General features: G+C 46.4%; 1 protein-coding gene across 19 annotated transcripts in view; it reads left to right on the plus strand.

The window, feature by feature from the left end:
- FOXP1 (forkhead box P1) overlaps positions 1-13,654 on the plus strand; it is a 465,689-nt gene that overhangs the window by 256,230 nt on the left and 195,805 nt on the right. The gene's annotated exons all lie outside the window — the stretch shown is intronic.

Here is a 13,654-nt window from a genome sequence, read left to right on the forward strand (position 1 = left end):
GTGTAAGAAATAATGGCTTCGGTATACCCATCCTGGGGGAGCTTGTTCCATGTTGATTTTTGGGTTTGTCCCCTGCAAGGTAGGAAGTAGAATATTAGGAAAGTCTCACTGCAGTTTATGAACCAAGCGTTGACATAGCTTGGAAAGGACTGCTGTAGGTCACTTGGTTTCCATTCCATCTCGCCGTACCCAATAAGGGCTGCTGATCATCAAGGAGAATGGGTTGTTTGTGTAAAAAGCTCTCCGGGAAAAGAAAGCCCCCGGCCTCCCTTGATGTAGTCAGGTCCGGTCAAGAACTTAGTCCTGCGTCTCGCTGAATTCGCTCGCTTGCTCTCTTTCTCCCGCTGCAATTTAAGACAATTTCCTCTGTCCTCTCTGGTTATAGAAAATAAGTTGTTGGCATCTCCTTTGTAATAACCCGTCATATACTTGAAGGCAGTTATTAAGTCACCCCTTAGCCTTCTCTTTTTCAGGCTAAACCATCATAACCCTTTTAACCTTTCCTCGGAGGTTCCATTTTCCATCCTCTTAATCATTTTGCTTGCCCTTCTCTGGATTCTCTCCAACATGTTACAATTTTTCGAAAACGTGGCATCGGAAAGGAGATTCTCTCTACATTGTCCTAAGTTTCTGCTGATTTTCAAGCATCCTGGAGAATCTGTTTCTGTGTTTTCAGAGTAATTTTTTTACTGTTTTATTTCCCCTTCACACTAACCCTTCTTTTTTTGGTAAGATTTATTTGAAGGGCAGAGTTACAGAGAGAGATGAGAGACGGACAGAGATAGAGCACCCTTCCAACTGCTGGTTCACTCGCCAAATGGCCACATGGCTGGGGCTGGGCCAGGCCAAAGCCAGGAACCAGGAGCTTCATCCAGGTGTCCCATGTGGGTGCAAGGGCCCAAGCACTTGGTCCATCCTCCACTGCTTTCCCAGGTTCATTAGCAGAGAGCTAGAACAGAAGAGGAGCAGCCAGGACTCAAACCAGAACCCATATGGGAAGCCGGCCTTTTAGATGGTGGTGTAACCCACTGCACCACAGTGCTGGACCCCACTACCCCTTCTTCTCTTAATATATTTGGATTTTTGATCACCATTTGCATTTTTCAAGAGTGTAATATCTGGGCTGAAAGAGAAATCCAGAGCTCAAATGATTTTATTTACTAAGCTGTGTTTTAATATGTGGCTATTTTACATATGCTACTATTATGTTAGTTGTAGAAAGTGTCTACATTGTAGTTGAAAAAGCTTTGGCTCAATGTAGTATGTGTGTGTGTGTGTGTGTGTGTGTTGTGTAGCAGGAAGAGGGTACCTGCTTGGTTGCCAAGCTCACAGTGGCCTCCCAGTCCCTGTGCACCTGTTTGAGTGCCTTTGTCATCCACATCCCTGGAAGAATGGCCAGAGGGAAGAGCTTGGGGCCTCCTGACTTCCTCTGAACTCTTCCTTGTGTCTTTATTGCATCACCCACTTTTATCTCTTCCTAGCAAGCCTGGCCTCTGCAGTTACTTCTTTATTGATCTACAGCCCGATTCTTTGTTTCACACTCTAGAATGGAAACTTTATAAGGACAGGGACTAGAGCAGCTTTTTTTTCGAGGAGCAGCTTTTTAACCAACCTTTGGGCCATTAGTGTATCACCAAGATGCCTTACAGAAGGCAGAGTAAAGGAACGACTTTGTGCCAGGAGACTGACATTGTTGTCTCGAGTCCACACTGGCTCACTGTGTGGGGACTGTGGGCCGTACACTTTCTATGGCTGGCATCCCTGTCCTGCCCTCTTGCATGAATTGGTTAAAGGGCATTCAAAAGGTTCTAAAAATCTCCTTGGCTCTGTCCCTCCACAATCCTGTTCAGACCGAATGATGCAACGAATTTGTACCTTTTGGGCATACAGATGAGAGGGTAGCTTTTCTATGTGTATTGAAGAATCACCTTTCTCAGGAATAAACTCTGATGCTGCCTTTTCCACATTTTGGTATTTATTTCTGTGCCCACAAGACTGTTTTAATTTTTTTTGACAGGCAGAGTGGACAGTGAGAGAGACAGAGAGAAAGGTCTTCCTTTTTACCATTGGTTCACCCTCCAATGGCCGCCACTGCCGGCACGTTGTGGCCGGCATATCACGCTGATCCAAAGCCAGGAGCCGGGTGCTTCTCCTGGGCTCCCATGCGGGTGCAGGGTCCAAGGACTTGGGCCATCTTCTACTTCTTTCCAAGGCCATAGCAGAGAGCTGGATCAGAAGTGGAGCAACCAGGACTTGAACCGGTGCCCATATGAGATGGCAGCCTCACCTGCTACACCACAGCGCAGTCCACAAGACTTTTTTTTTAAGGCATTCAGAATGTTGAGGGTGACTTTTAACTTCTTTCTGGATTATACTTTCTGCCCTCCCAGCCTTCCTGACAGTCTTCTCAGCTCCATATTTGGAGATTCCTAAAGTAGGTTTGAGCATTTAAACCAACATGCTTGTTTTGTTGTCACTCTTCTCATGGTCTGAGCACCCAAGCTCAGATACGGGCCTAAAGTCACTTGGTGTCCTTGACCAAAGGCGACATCATCCACTTTGTTCTTGGGTTGGAGGTGTGTGTTCTGTGCCCTGTCAGGCTTGTTCTGTCCTTCCCTGAACCAGCCAGTCTTTCCTTGTTCTAGGCCCTGAAGCTGGCTTCGCCCCAGCTACCTGCTGGCCAGCACACAACATGCAACACACACACGCACACACACACACTCCGCCCTGCTTGTCATTCTCCACTAACCAGTATCTCTTCCTGGTCCAATGTGGCAGGCAGTATTCTTCATGCCCAGATGTGCTAACCTGAACAACCTGGGACCACCACCCCCATCCCACCTCCCCTATTCCTGGCCTTCCCACTGTATATGGAAACTTGTCCGTATCACTGAGAGTTTGCCTTCTGCTCTGCCCATTTCATAAATTCTGGATGTCAGACTATCCTTTGGGCACTAAAATCAAATTCCTTTGGAGGGTATTAAGTTACCAGCTGTGCTTTGGCCTGTGCCCATTCCATGAGAGTTTCTCCTCCATGTTCCCCTCCACCATTGCAAGACCACATGCCAGCAGCTTCCCGAGCACTGCAGGCCTCTGTCACCCCCTTTGCACACACTCGCCTGGTTCCCTCACGTCTCCTCTTGACTCCCTCTTCCCACTCCTCTTCCCACAGCTGAGTTCAGTTCTCTCATTTAAAACAATATATATATATATATATATATATTATTTTAAAAATTTTTATTAGGAATAAAGACAGAGAAATCCCATCTGCTGATTTATTCCCATAGGGCAGGAGCTGGGAATGCAATCCAGGTCTCCCATGTGGGCCACAGGAACCCACTCACTTGAGCCACTACCTACTGCCTCCCAGGGTCTACATTCACAGGAAGCTGGGGTCAGGAGCCAGAACCGGGTACTGAGTCCAAGTACTTCAGTATGGGCTACAGGCATCTTAGCTGCTGTGCTAAATGCCTTCCCCAGTTCTCTGATCTTGGAGAAGCCTCTCTCCCTCTCCTTGACTCCCTGTGCCCTTCTTCAAAGCATAAATCCCTGCTGGGTCATGGTGGATGAAGTTCAGGTTCAGGCCTTTGAGGCTGCCAACCTTATCCTTACTTTGGTGTGCACGGGGCTGGGTGCCGAGTGCATGGAGGAAGAAAGGGATGGAGTGGGGTGGAGGAAAGAGGGAAGGAGGGAGACCCATTCCTCACTTCTCCCCCTTCAGTGACAGGGTGCTCAGTCACTGAGCCTCCTCTTGAACACTTGCTTTTGTTTTTCCCTGAAGCCAATTCCCTTTTTGCCTTGAGCTGTGTTGCTCTCAAAGATCACTCAGTCATTCAGCAATCCTCCTGATTCCTCTGCCAATTAAAGGTTCATCTCTGGGCTGTGTCCCCACTGCGGGAGAGAGTGCTGCCGGTCGGGCAATCAGTGAGAACCCCGACTGAGCTCTGCCTCCCTCACCGGAGAAGTTCATGGCCAGGCTATTTTTATTTAGCAAATAAGGGCTTGTTTTCATTGATTGTTCACAAGCACAGGGACAAAATCATCCATTTGCTTGGTCGTTACCTGCACTGCGGGGCTACCTTCTCTTTTCCACGTGGGGAGTTTTCACTGACGGCAGGATAGGATGCCGCACGGAGCTGTGCCCAGAGCAGCGTTGTCTCAGAGACAGCATGTTCTGTGCTGACGGGAAGCATGTCAAGTCTCGGCCACAGGGAACGTGGGTGTTAGACGGTAGCTACGATGAGATGCCAGCGGCTTGGGTCCTGCCTCTATTCACAGGTCTACCAGGTGAAAACGTAGGTGTTGCTGTCAGGAGACACAGATGGTTTCCTTCAGTGTTGTTTGATTGCCTTGACTGCTAGAGAGAGTGCCAGCCCTGCACTGTCCAGCCTGCTGCCCCCTAGTCCCGTGTGATGGTTCAGCTTTTGAAATGGGCCCAGTCTAAGTTGAGACTTGCTGCTCCTGGAGATTACACGCTGATTTAAAGACTTAGTAGACTTATGTTTAAAAAACATAAAATATCTCATTGATTTTTTTTAAATGTGTTTGCTTATTTGAGAGAGAGAGAGAGAGAGAGAGCGAGCTTATTTATTTGAGAGGCATCAAGAGAGAAGGAGAGACAGAGAGTACTCCCATTGCTGGGTCACTCCCCAAATGACTGCAATGGTCCAAAGTCAGGAGCCAGGAAGTCAGTCTAGGTCTTCCAGGTGGGTGGCAGGAACACGACTACTTGAGCCATCATCCCTGTCTCCAGGGGTGCTAATTAGTGGGAAGCTGGAGTCAGGAGTGGAGCCGGGGATTGAACCCAGACACTGCTATGTGCTGTGTCTGTGTTAACCACTGGGGCAGATGTCCCCCCCCCCCCATTGACAGTATAATCTTGAAGTGAGAGCATTTTTAAAAAATCAGATTAAATAAAATCACCAGGGGCTGGTGCTGTGGCATAGCCGATAAAAACTGCCACCTGCAGTGCCGGCAATCCGTATGGGCACTGGTTCAAGTCCCAGCTGCTCCACTTCCTATCCAGCTCTCTGCTGTGGCCTGGGAAAGCAGTAGAAGATGGCCCAAGTCCTTGGGCCCCTGCACCTGTGTGGGAGACCCAGAAGCAGCTCCCCTGGCTTCAGATCGGCTCAGCTCCGGCCATCATAGCAATTGGGGAGTGAACCAGTGGATGGAGGACCTTTCTCTCTGCCTCTGCCTCTCTGTAACTCTGCCTTTCAAATAAATAAAATTAAGTCTTTAAAAAAAAATCACTATCACTTTCACATATTTCATTTAACTGGTTTTAAATGGTGCTACTACAAAAATTAAAATTTTACACGTTGCTCATCCTACTTTTCTCTTGCATAGGACTAAAGGTTTAATCGTAGGTTTATGCACTGCGTGGCATGTGTGGGTTTTCCACACCTTGCTTCTTTTGTGGATGCTGGGTTAGCTTTAAGAATCTATGTCAAGGCCAGCGCCGCGGCTCACTAGGCTAATCCTCCGCCTAGTGGCGCCGGCACACCGGGTTCTAGTCCCGGTCGGGGCACTGGATTCTGTCCCGGTTGCCCCTCTTCCAGGCCAGCTCTCTGCTGTGGCCAGGGAGTGCAGTGGAGGATGGCCCAAGTGCTTGGGCCCTGCACCCCATGGGAGACCAGGAGAAGCACCTGGCTCCTGCCATCGAATCAGCGCGGTGTGCCAGCTGCAGCACGCCAGCCGTGGCGGCCATTGGAGGGTGAACCCGCGGCAAAGGAAGACCTTTCTCTCTGTCTCTCTCTCTCTCACTGTCCACTCTGCCTGTCAAAAAATAAAATAAAATAAAAAACTATGTCATAACAGAGACAGGGACTTTGAACTAAGACAGACCCGAGTTTCTATCCCAACTCTTTGTGGCCTTTTTTTTTTTTTTTTCCCGCCATCATGACCTCTGAATCTCAAGTTCCTCCATTGTATAAAAGAATCACATCTCCCTGACCTCGACCTGGTGTGGGGTACCGTGGTGATTTTCTAGTAATATCGTGAGACATTTTATTACACAGTAGAATAATTATTTTTTACATAGGTTAACAAATTCAGATTTTCTATTTTGAAACTTAATTGCAAATGTTAAAAAAAAAAAAAAACAGCCCATCCCTTGGCTCCTGTTGCAATCTGTCTGCCAGTTTCTAGTAGTGGCAGTGTGGTGGCTAATGTTCCCCGAGAGCTGCAGGCCAGGCTGTGTGCTTTCCAGGAACTGCTTCGTTTGAACCTCACACTGTTCCCCCAGAGGAAAGACTGTTACTATCTGGCGGCCAGCGAGGCCCAGCAAGGTGAGGTGACTTGCTCAAGGTCACAGGCATTGAGCCCAGGTCATCTCACTCCAGGGCCACCACTTTACCTGCACCCAAAACTGTCCACCATCGAATAGAAGACAGAAGAAATGCAAATGAGTGCTTCCAGGAAATGTTCTTTTCGTGGACATCTATTCTCCTTTTAGAATATTCTTCTTTGTATAGTGGGCTTACATGTATCCTGGTTTTAATTTTTTTTTTTTTTCCATTTTATTTGTAAGGCAGAGAGAGTGAAAGAAACAGAGATAGAGATCTCCCATTTGCTGGTTTACTCCCCAAATGCCCACAGCAGTCAGAGCTGAGCCAGGCTGCAACTGGGAGCCAGGAGCTCAGTCCGGGTCTCCTGTGTGCGTGGCAGGGACCCAAGTCCTTGCGCCAACATCTGGTGCTCCCCTAGGTTTTGCATTAGTAGGAAGCTGTATATTCCTGGATGAAGAGTTTTTCTTTAAGAATACGTTGATTCTCAGGCCAGTTACAGTCTGAATCATATGTAAGAAATTCTGTGATAGAGGAGGAATAACTTTCAGTGATCTGTTGCACAGCATGGGGACCGTAGTTAATCACAGTGTATTTTACATTTTGAAATTGTGAAAATTTAACTGTTCTCACCACACACACACACACACACACAGGTAAGTAGATGAGGTGATGGATATGTTAGCTCAGTTTAGTCCTTCTACACCGTATGCATGGATCAGAACATCATGTTGTGTCCCCAAAATTTATATATAATTATTAGTTGTAAATTTTTTAAAAAGAATGCAAGAAGAAAAAAGGAATTCCAAGACTGAATGGTGCAGGGGGTGGGGGTGGGGATGGATTACACAATTTCTAAGCCACAATAAGTCTTTTGTTTTCTTCTTGAGGGGCTTGTCTCTGTTGTATGCAGTCACTGTGGTACCTGGTATGCAGTGTCCTGTATGTACACAACAGGGGCTCAATAAATGTTATTTATTAATGTTTATTGCAGTGCTTCTGAAAACACACCTTTAGGAAGGAAGGTATACAGTATTCCATGAAAGTGTCTGATCTGTGATGTGACTATGTTATCTCATCGTAGGTGATTGTCTCTTGGAATAATTACCTTTGATCAGACTTGAGCTTTGAGTGGATTTACCTTTGTCAGACTGGCACCCACCTCTTTAACTAATGTGACACACCCATCCCCAGTAGATACAGCCAGATCATTCCATGATGTGTATCTTTGTTGTTCCATGTTTAACCAAGAGGATTAGAAGGCATTGATGTCAAGTAAGGCACTAATACCTAGGTGGGGTGGAGATGAATGGGGTGGGAGTAGGGAGAGTCTGTGGCCAAAGTTCAAAGACTTCAACTCATCTGGAAAGTTGGCATGTGTTTGTGCTTGGTACTGGGCTGAAATCGTTAGGAAGAAATATCCACGACCTGGAGAAGTCCTAGAGAATGCTGGATTTGGCAGGACAGGTGTGCGCTGATGAGAGCGGAAACGACACTGGGCAGAGACAGTGTCCAGCTAGCTGCTTCTCCCAGTCCTGCTGGCATTTTCACCAGTCGGACTTAAGAGACCCACATGGGTTGGATGGCTTGGGAGACACAGGTGTGTGGGAGGTGCCAGGTACACCTCTGTGCCTTTAGCTGGCTGTTAAACAGAAAGCAGGATGTGCTTATCTGAACAGTGACAACAACGGTAAACACCCAGTCACAAAGTTCAGCGTTCTGGTTTTTCGATGGGCCACAGCGGGGCTTCCAGAGCTGGTGACAAGGGAGCTCCTGCCGTGTGTGTGGGTGGGGAACGAGCACCCGAGGCTGTGTCAGGATGGCAGAACAGGAAGGAAGCTTGGAGCCATCCAGTCCACCCTTTTTGTTGTTGCACATAGGTAAACTGAGGTCCAGAGAGAAGGAAGTGTATTTGAATGATCACAAAAGCTAATTTAAATAGTGCACCAGGCACTGGGTTAAATATTTTCTGAGGGTTATCTCATTTAATCTCTCCCACAACTCTTTGAAGTAGGTATTAGTGTTATACCCATTTTTTCAGCTAAAGAGAGTATTAGAGAATCACTTTTTCAGGGTCTCGGAACTATGCAAGTTATAAAGTGAGAGTTCATCTGTTGGAGACACTTGCTGTTCCCATCACTTAACAGGCAGGACCTGTCAAGCACCAGTCATGACCCTGCTCTGCCTGCCTCTTGGGAGACCCAGCTCTGGTTCCTGACTCCAGCTTCCTGCTAATGCAGACCCTGGGAGGCAGCAGTGGTGACTTAAGTAATTGGGTTCCTGCCACCCATGTGGGAGATGTGCATTAAGTTCCCCACTCACAGCTTTGGTACAGCTCAGCCTTGGCCTTAGCAGGCATTTGGGGGAGTGACCCAGGGATGGGAGCTCTCTGTCTGCCTTCTTACATAAATAAATACAGATACAGCAGATTTCCCACGAACTGTCTGAAGCCCCTTCCTATGGTGCTAACAAGAACTCAACGGTGTGCATTTTACAAAGGATTGGATATTTGACTTTATTTTCCAAAGGGGTTTTTTTTCCCCCAGGTAGTACTAGTTCCATTTTATATTTGCTGGAACTGGGTTTTGAATGGGTTCCATGATTTGTGCATTGTTGCACAGTAATGGGAAGTAGTGATTTGAACCCATGTGTGGTAGGCTGCCGTAACAGTGTCAGTAATTTTAAGATGTGGCGTTAACTCTTGACCTCCCACCTCCTGCCTTCCCATATTCCAATAAAATAGTTTAACAATCCAGGTTAGCTCCCAAGCTGAAGTTCAAAGATAGAAGTAGCCCGACTGGCTCTGGAGAGCTAATGTCCTGAGATAGCAAAAGAGAAAAGAGACTGTCGCGGGTTAGACACCACTGTACCAAATTCTCAACATTGAACTAGAAGAAAGTGGTATCGCAGTGCTATTTCTAATCTGCTTGTGGTAAAGATGCATAACGGAAATAAGCATGTGACAGTTCTTTTGAGTGTAAACTCGTTAATTTAAATTATAGTGCTTTCTCAGCAAAGAAAGGAAACTATAATGAGGATTGGTTCTTGTAGGGAATGTAAAAAGATATCAGAGATTTGTGCTTTGGGAAGTTGCAGAATAGTGAAGGATTAATTTTCACTCACAGAGATCAAAAAGGTCTCCATGAGTAAGATACGTATCAAGTTTCAGGGGGATCGTGTTTTTTTCCCTCCTGCCAGACGGTCTGAAACTTATCTCAAGTATCGTGGTCAAAGGAGAAGTGGTGGGTAGACACAAAAATGTAATAGATATATTTTAGGGATAGAATATGAACTGCCTGCCTAAATGCATATCAGAAGCAGAATTTATTCCAGTTGAGTAGGTTTAATGATATAATTTTACCATATTAAATCATAATTGCTCTTTAAAAGAAAATAGAGATGCATGCATTGCCACTGCCCGGGTATCCCGCTCCCGGCAAACAGCATCATGCTGGGGACTTGTTGGTTTCACACTTGTCTCCATTTCACGCTCCTCTCCTCCCAGAGCCCCTGTGTGTCTTTCCTTTGGAAACTGGGTGGGGCAAGAGGGAAGGACGGAAGAAGAAGAGCCTGAGGAATAACAGCGTCTGCATGAAACCACTGCCATGGCTCGGGCCAAACCATATCCTGCTTACAAATGGACGGCATCTCTGGCTATCCAGGACCTAGTGGTTTGTAAAAATTAGAGGCTATATACCAAGGTGATCTGGACACCCGGCTTAATTCGAATCCAAACAACTTGCATTGTGATGGATGTTGATAACTATTTTAGTAAATGCTAATGGATGCTTTTGTAGTTAAATGATTTTCAATCCTTTGCATCCCCTTCTCTCCCTGTCATTAAAAAGCGGGGGTGGGGGTGGGATGGGGGGGAGAGTGGGAAGAAAGGAATAGAACAATGAGAACATTCATTGATTGTGTATTGGAATGAAAACAGAATTGGAGGTCAACTAGTATATTTTGTTCTTATGGAATCTGATTTTATATTATGAACTGAATTAGAAGGAAGCATAATTCATCTGTACATTTATTATCTGTACATGACAGTATGAACTTGCATATCTTTCTATATCCCACAAAATAATACTCAGCTGATTCAACTGATAAAAGGCATAAATATAGTTTGCAAAAACATTTTATTATTTCTTAAACATATGAGTATGGCACTTGATACATACCCAAGAATGTGCCATACTTCATCGGACCTCTTGTAAGAATTTTATTTATATACCAATAATAAAGTAAAAATGCAGCCAAATCGATCAAATGTGTAAAGCTTTCTCATATCTTTTTTTTTTAAGATTTTATTTTTTCATTTACTTGAAAGAGTTACACAGAGAGAGGAGAGGCAGAGAGAGAGAAAGAGAGAGAGAGGCCCTCCATCCGATGGTTCACTTCCCAATTGGCCACAACGGCCAGAGTTGCGCTGATCCGAAGCCAGGAGCCAGGAGCCTCCTCCAGGTCTCCCATGCAGGTGCAGGGGCCCAAGGACCTGGGCCATCCTCCACTGCTCCCCCAGACCACAGCAGAGAGCTGAATTGGAGGAGGAGCAGCCAGGACTAGAACTGGTGCCCATATGGGATGCTGGCGCTTACGGCCAGGGCATTAACCCGCTGTGCCACAGCGCCAGCCCCTCTCGTGTTTTAAGAGACAACCTAATTTGAGAGATGTTAAAATGATTTTTTTTGAAAAAAGTGCACCTTGAAATCCATTAAATATAGTCTTCAAGGGGTGGGCATTTGGTGCAGCGATTAAGATGCTGCTTGGGGCTGGCGCCGCGGCTCAATAGGCTAATCCTCCACCTAGCGGCGCCGGCACACCGGGTTCTAGTCCCAGTCGGGGCACCGGATTCTGTCCCGGTTGCCCCTCTTCCAGGCCAGCTCTCTGCTGTGGCCCGGGAAGGCAGTGGAGAATGGCCCAAGTCCTTGGGCCCTGCACCTGCATGGGAGACCTGGCTCCTGGCTTCGGATCAGCGCAGTGCGCCGGCCGCTGCGGCCATTGGGGGGTGAACCAACAGCAAAGGAAGACCTTTCTCTCTCTCTCTCTCTCTCACTGTCCACTCTGCCTGTCAAAAAAAAAAAAAAAGATAAAAGATGCTGCATATTGCAGCCCCTGGGATCAAGCCCTGGCTCCTCTTCAGATCCCAGCTTCCTGCTAATGCCTCGCCTGGGAGGCAGCATGTGATGTCTGAAGTATCCGGGTCCCTGCCAATTGCAAAGGAGACCCAACCTGAGTTCAAGCCTGCTGGCATCCACCTGGCCTGGCCCTAGCTGTGGGAGGCATTTGGGGAAGAACCAGTGGTTGGAAGATTTCTATCTGTCTTTCAAATATTAATTAAGCAATTAATTTAAAATACAGTGTTCGGCATACTTGGACATCACAAAGCATAACCTACTACGCAGCCATGATTAACTTCTCCCCCGATGCCAGCGCTGCCTGTTACTTTCTCACTGCAGGTTGTCTCCTGCAGCCCAAACTGGTAGGGAACCCTCCTCTAGCATTTTCAGTTTATTTTTGTTTTAACCCATTAAGCCCCAGGGTTTCAGCTCTGCAAACACTTCAGTGACATAACAGGTATTTCTAAGTTATCCTAAGTGGTGTATTTGTTGCTCAATTTAGCTATCCGCGGGTGTCCGATATTGAGGGGACAATTGGATACAATAGGTTCCTAGTAAACGATGAACTGCCCAGGGCTGGAGGCTTTGTTCTGATCTTCTAGTGCCTGACGCAGAACCGGGTTGGGTAATTGTTGGGCAACGATCGTTGGCTAGCGGTATAAGCAGGTTATTGGAGACAGATCCACATCGTTTATACCTTTCGAGGTCTGGTTTAGAGGAACCCATGTGTTCCTCTAGGAAATCTCTGACATTCTGAACTGGAAATGATCTTAGCTTCTTTTGACCTCTCTCTCAGAGCAGTTTGTCTCCGCTCCTCATTCTGTGGGTAGGCCACCTCCGCCTGTCACGTGTGCTGCTTCTGCTTTGGCTTCGGCTGTGTCTGCCTTCTCGCTAGATGGCAAGAGCAGGACTCCTCTTTGCTGTAGGCTTGGTGACCTCGCCAATGCCTGGTGTAATCATAAAAGGTAGAAGGAGATTTAAGCACATCCCATGCTCTCCATATATTCTCAGCAGATCTTTGTAAATTGAGGTCAGTAGTGTAACTGTTCTCATTTAACAGATGAAAAAACTGATGCTGTTGCTTGTGATCAGATAAGCAGTGAGTGTGTATCAGGAGCAGGTATTGTGGCGCTGTGGGTTAAGCCGACGCTTGGGGGCTTACGTCCCGTTTCTGAGTACCAGTCCAAGGCCTGGCTCCTCTGCTTCTGATCACGTTTCCTGCTGATGTATCCTAGAAGGCAGTAAAAGACGCCTGAAATGCTCGGGCCCCTGCCGTCCACGCAGGAGGCCCAAATGGAATTCTTGATTCGTGGCTTGGGCCTGGCCCATCCCTGGCCATTGTGGACATTTGAGAGTGAATCAGTGGATGGAAGATATCGTTTGTTCTCTCTCTCTCTCTCTCCACCTCTTTCTGTTGCTCTGCCTTTCAAATAGATGAAGATAAACAGTTTTTTAAAAGGAAGACAATGCTGCATCTAACTTGTTTTGGCCTACATCTGTTTTTCTCTGTTGTTCAAGGTCTTATGCTTATTCTTGGGTATATGGTTAAGAAATAAATGGGAAAATAAATCAATGCAAACTTTCCCTAAGAGAGAGAGAGGGTAGCTTTGTAAAAACTGAGACATCTGAATTCTCATCCTAATTTTCCATTGGATTTTTATTTATTCCCTTGTTTATTCGTGACAGATTTTTATGTACCATAAAAAGTAGATCTTATTTCTGGGCTCTGATATGCAAATATTTCCAGGGTTTCAGTGATCTTTTGCTTTTTCTATAGTATAGTATCCATATTCAATTTTAACATGGTTTTCTTCAGCAATTGTTTATGGTTCTTGAATTTTAAAAATTCTGTACAGAAATTCATTCCTTCTTCTGCGGTGACAAAAATACTTCATTTTTCTTTTAAAAAACATTTTTCAAGTGAATGCAGATGAGGCTAAGGTCTCAGGCGAGCCTCACTGCCTTGACACAGTCGTCTGTCCGTTCACTCGTTAGTTTAACCAGCGCATTGATTCAGCCAGTATTGCAGACAGAGATGGGTAAGAGCAGCAGGTGTTCCTGGTGTCGAAGAAGTCTCAGCCTCGCGGAGAGAGACATCGTCACACAAGCACGTCACTCAAGAAGCGTGATGCGAAGTTTCTAGGCGATGGAATGGCCGAGAGGATGGTGAAGCACACTGGTTGGGGTGTTACCTCCAAGGTGTGAAGACTTGAGCTGAGGCTTCCTGGTGGCCAGCTGTGGCCACGTGGA

This window comes from Oryctolagus cuniculus, chromosome 10 (assembly GCF_051225735.1).
Source record: "Oryctolagus cuniculus isolate XC-2025 breed Fujian yellow rabbit chromosome 10, ASM5122573v1, whole genome shotgun sequence".
Classification (NCBI taxonomy): domain Eukaryota; kingdom Metazoa; phylum Chordata; class Mammalia; order Lagomorpha; family Leporidae; genus Oryctolagus; species Oryctolagus cuniculus.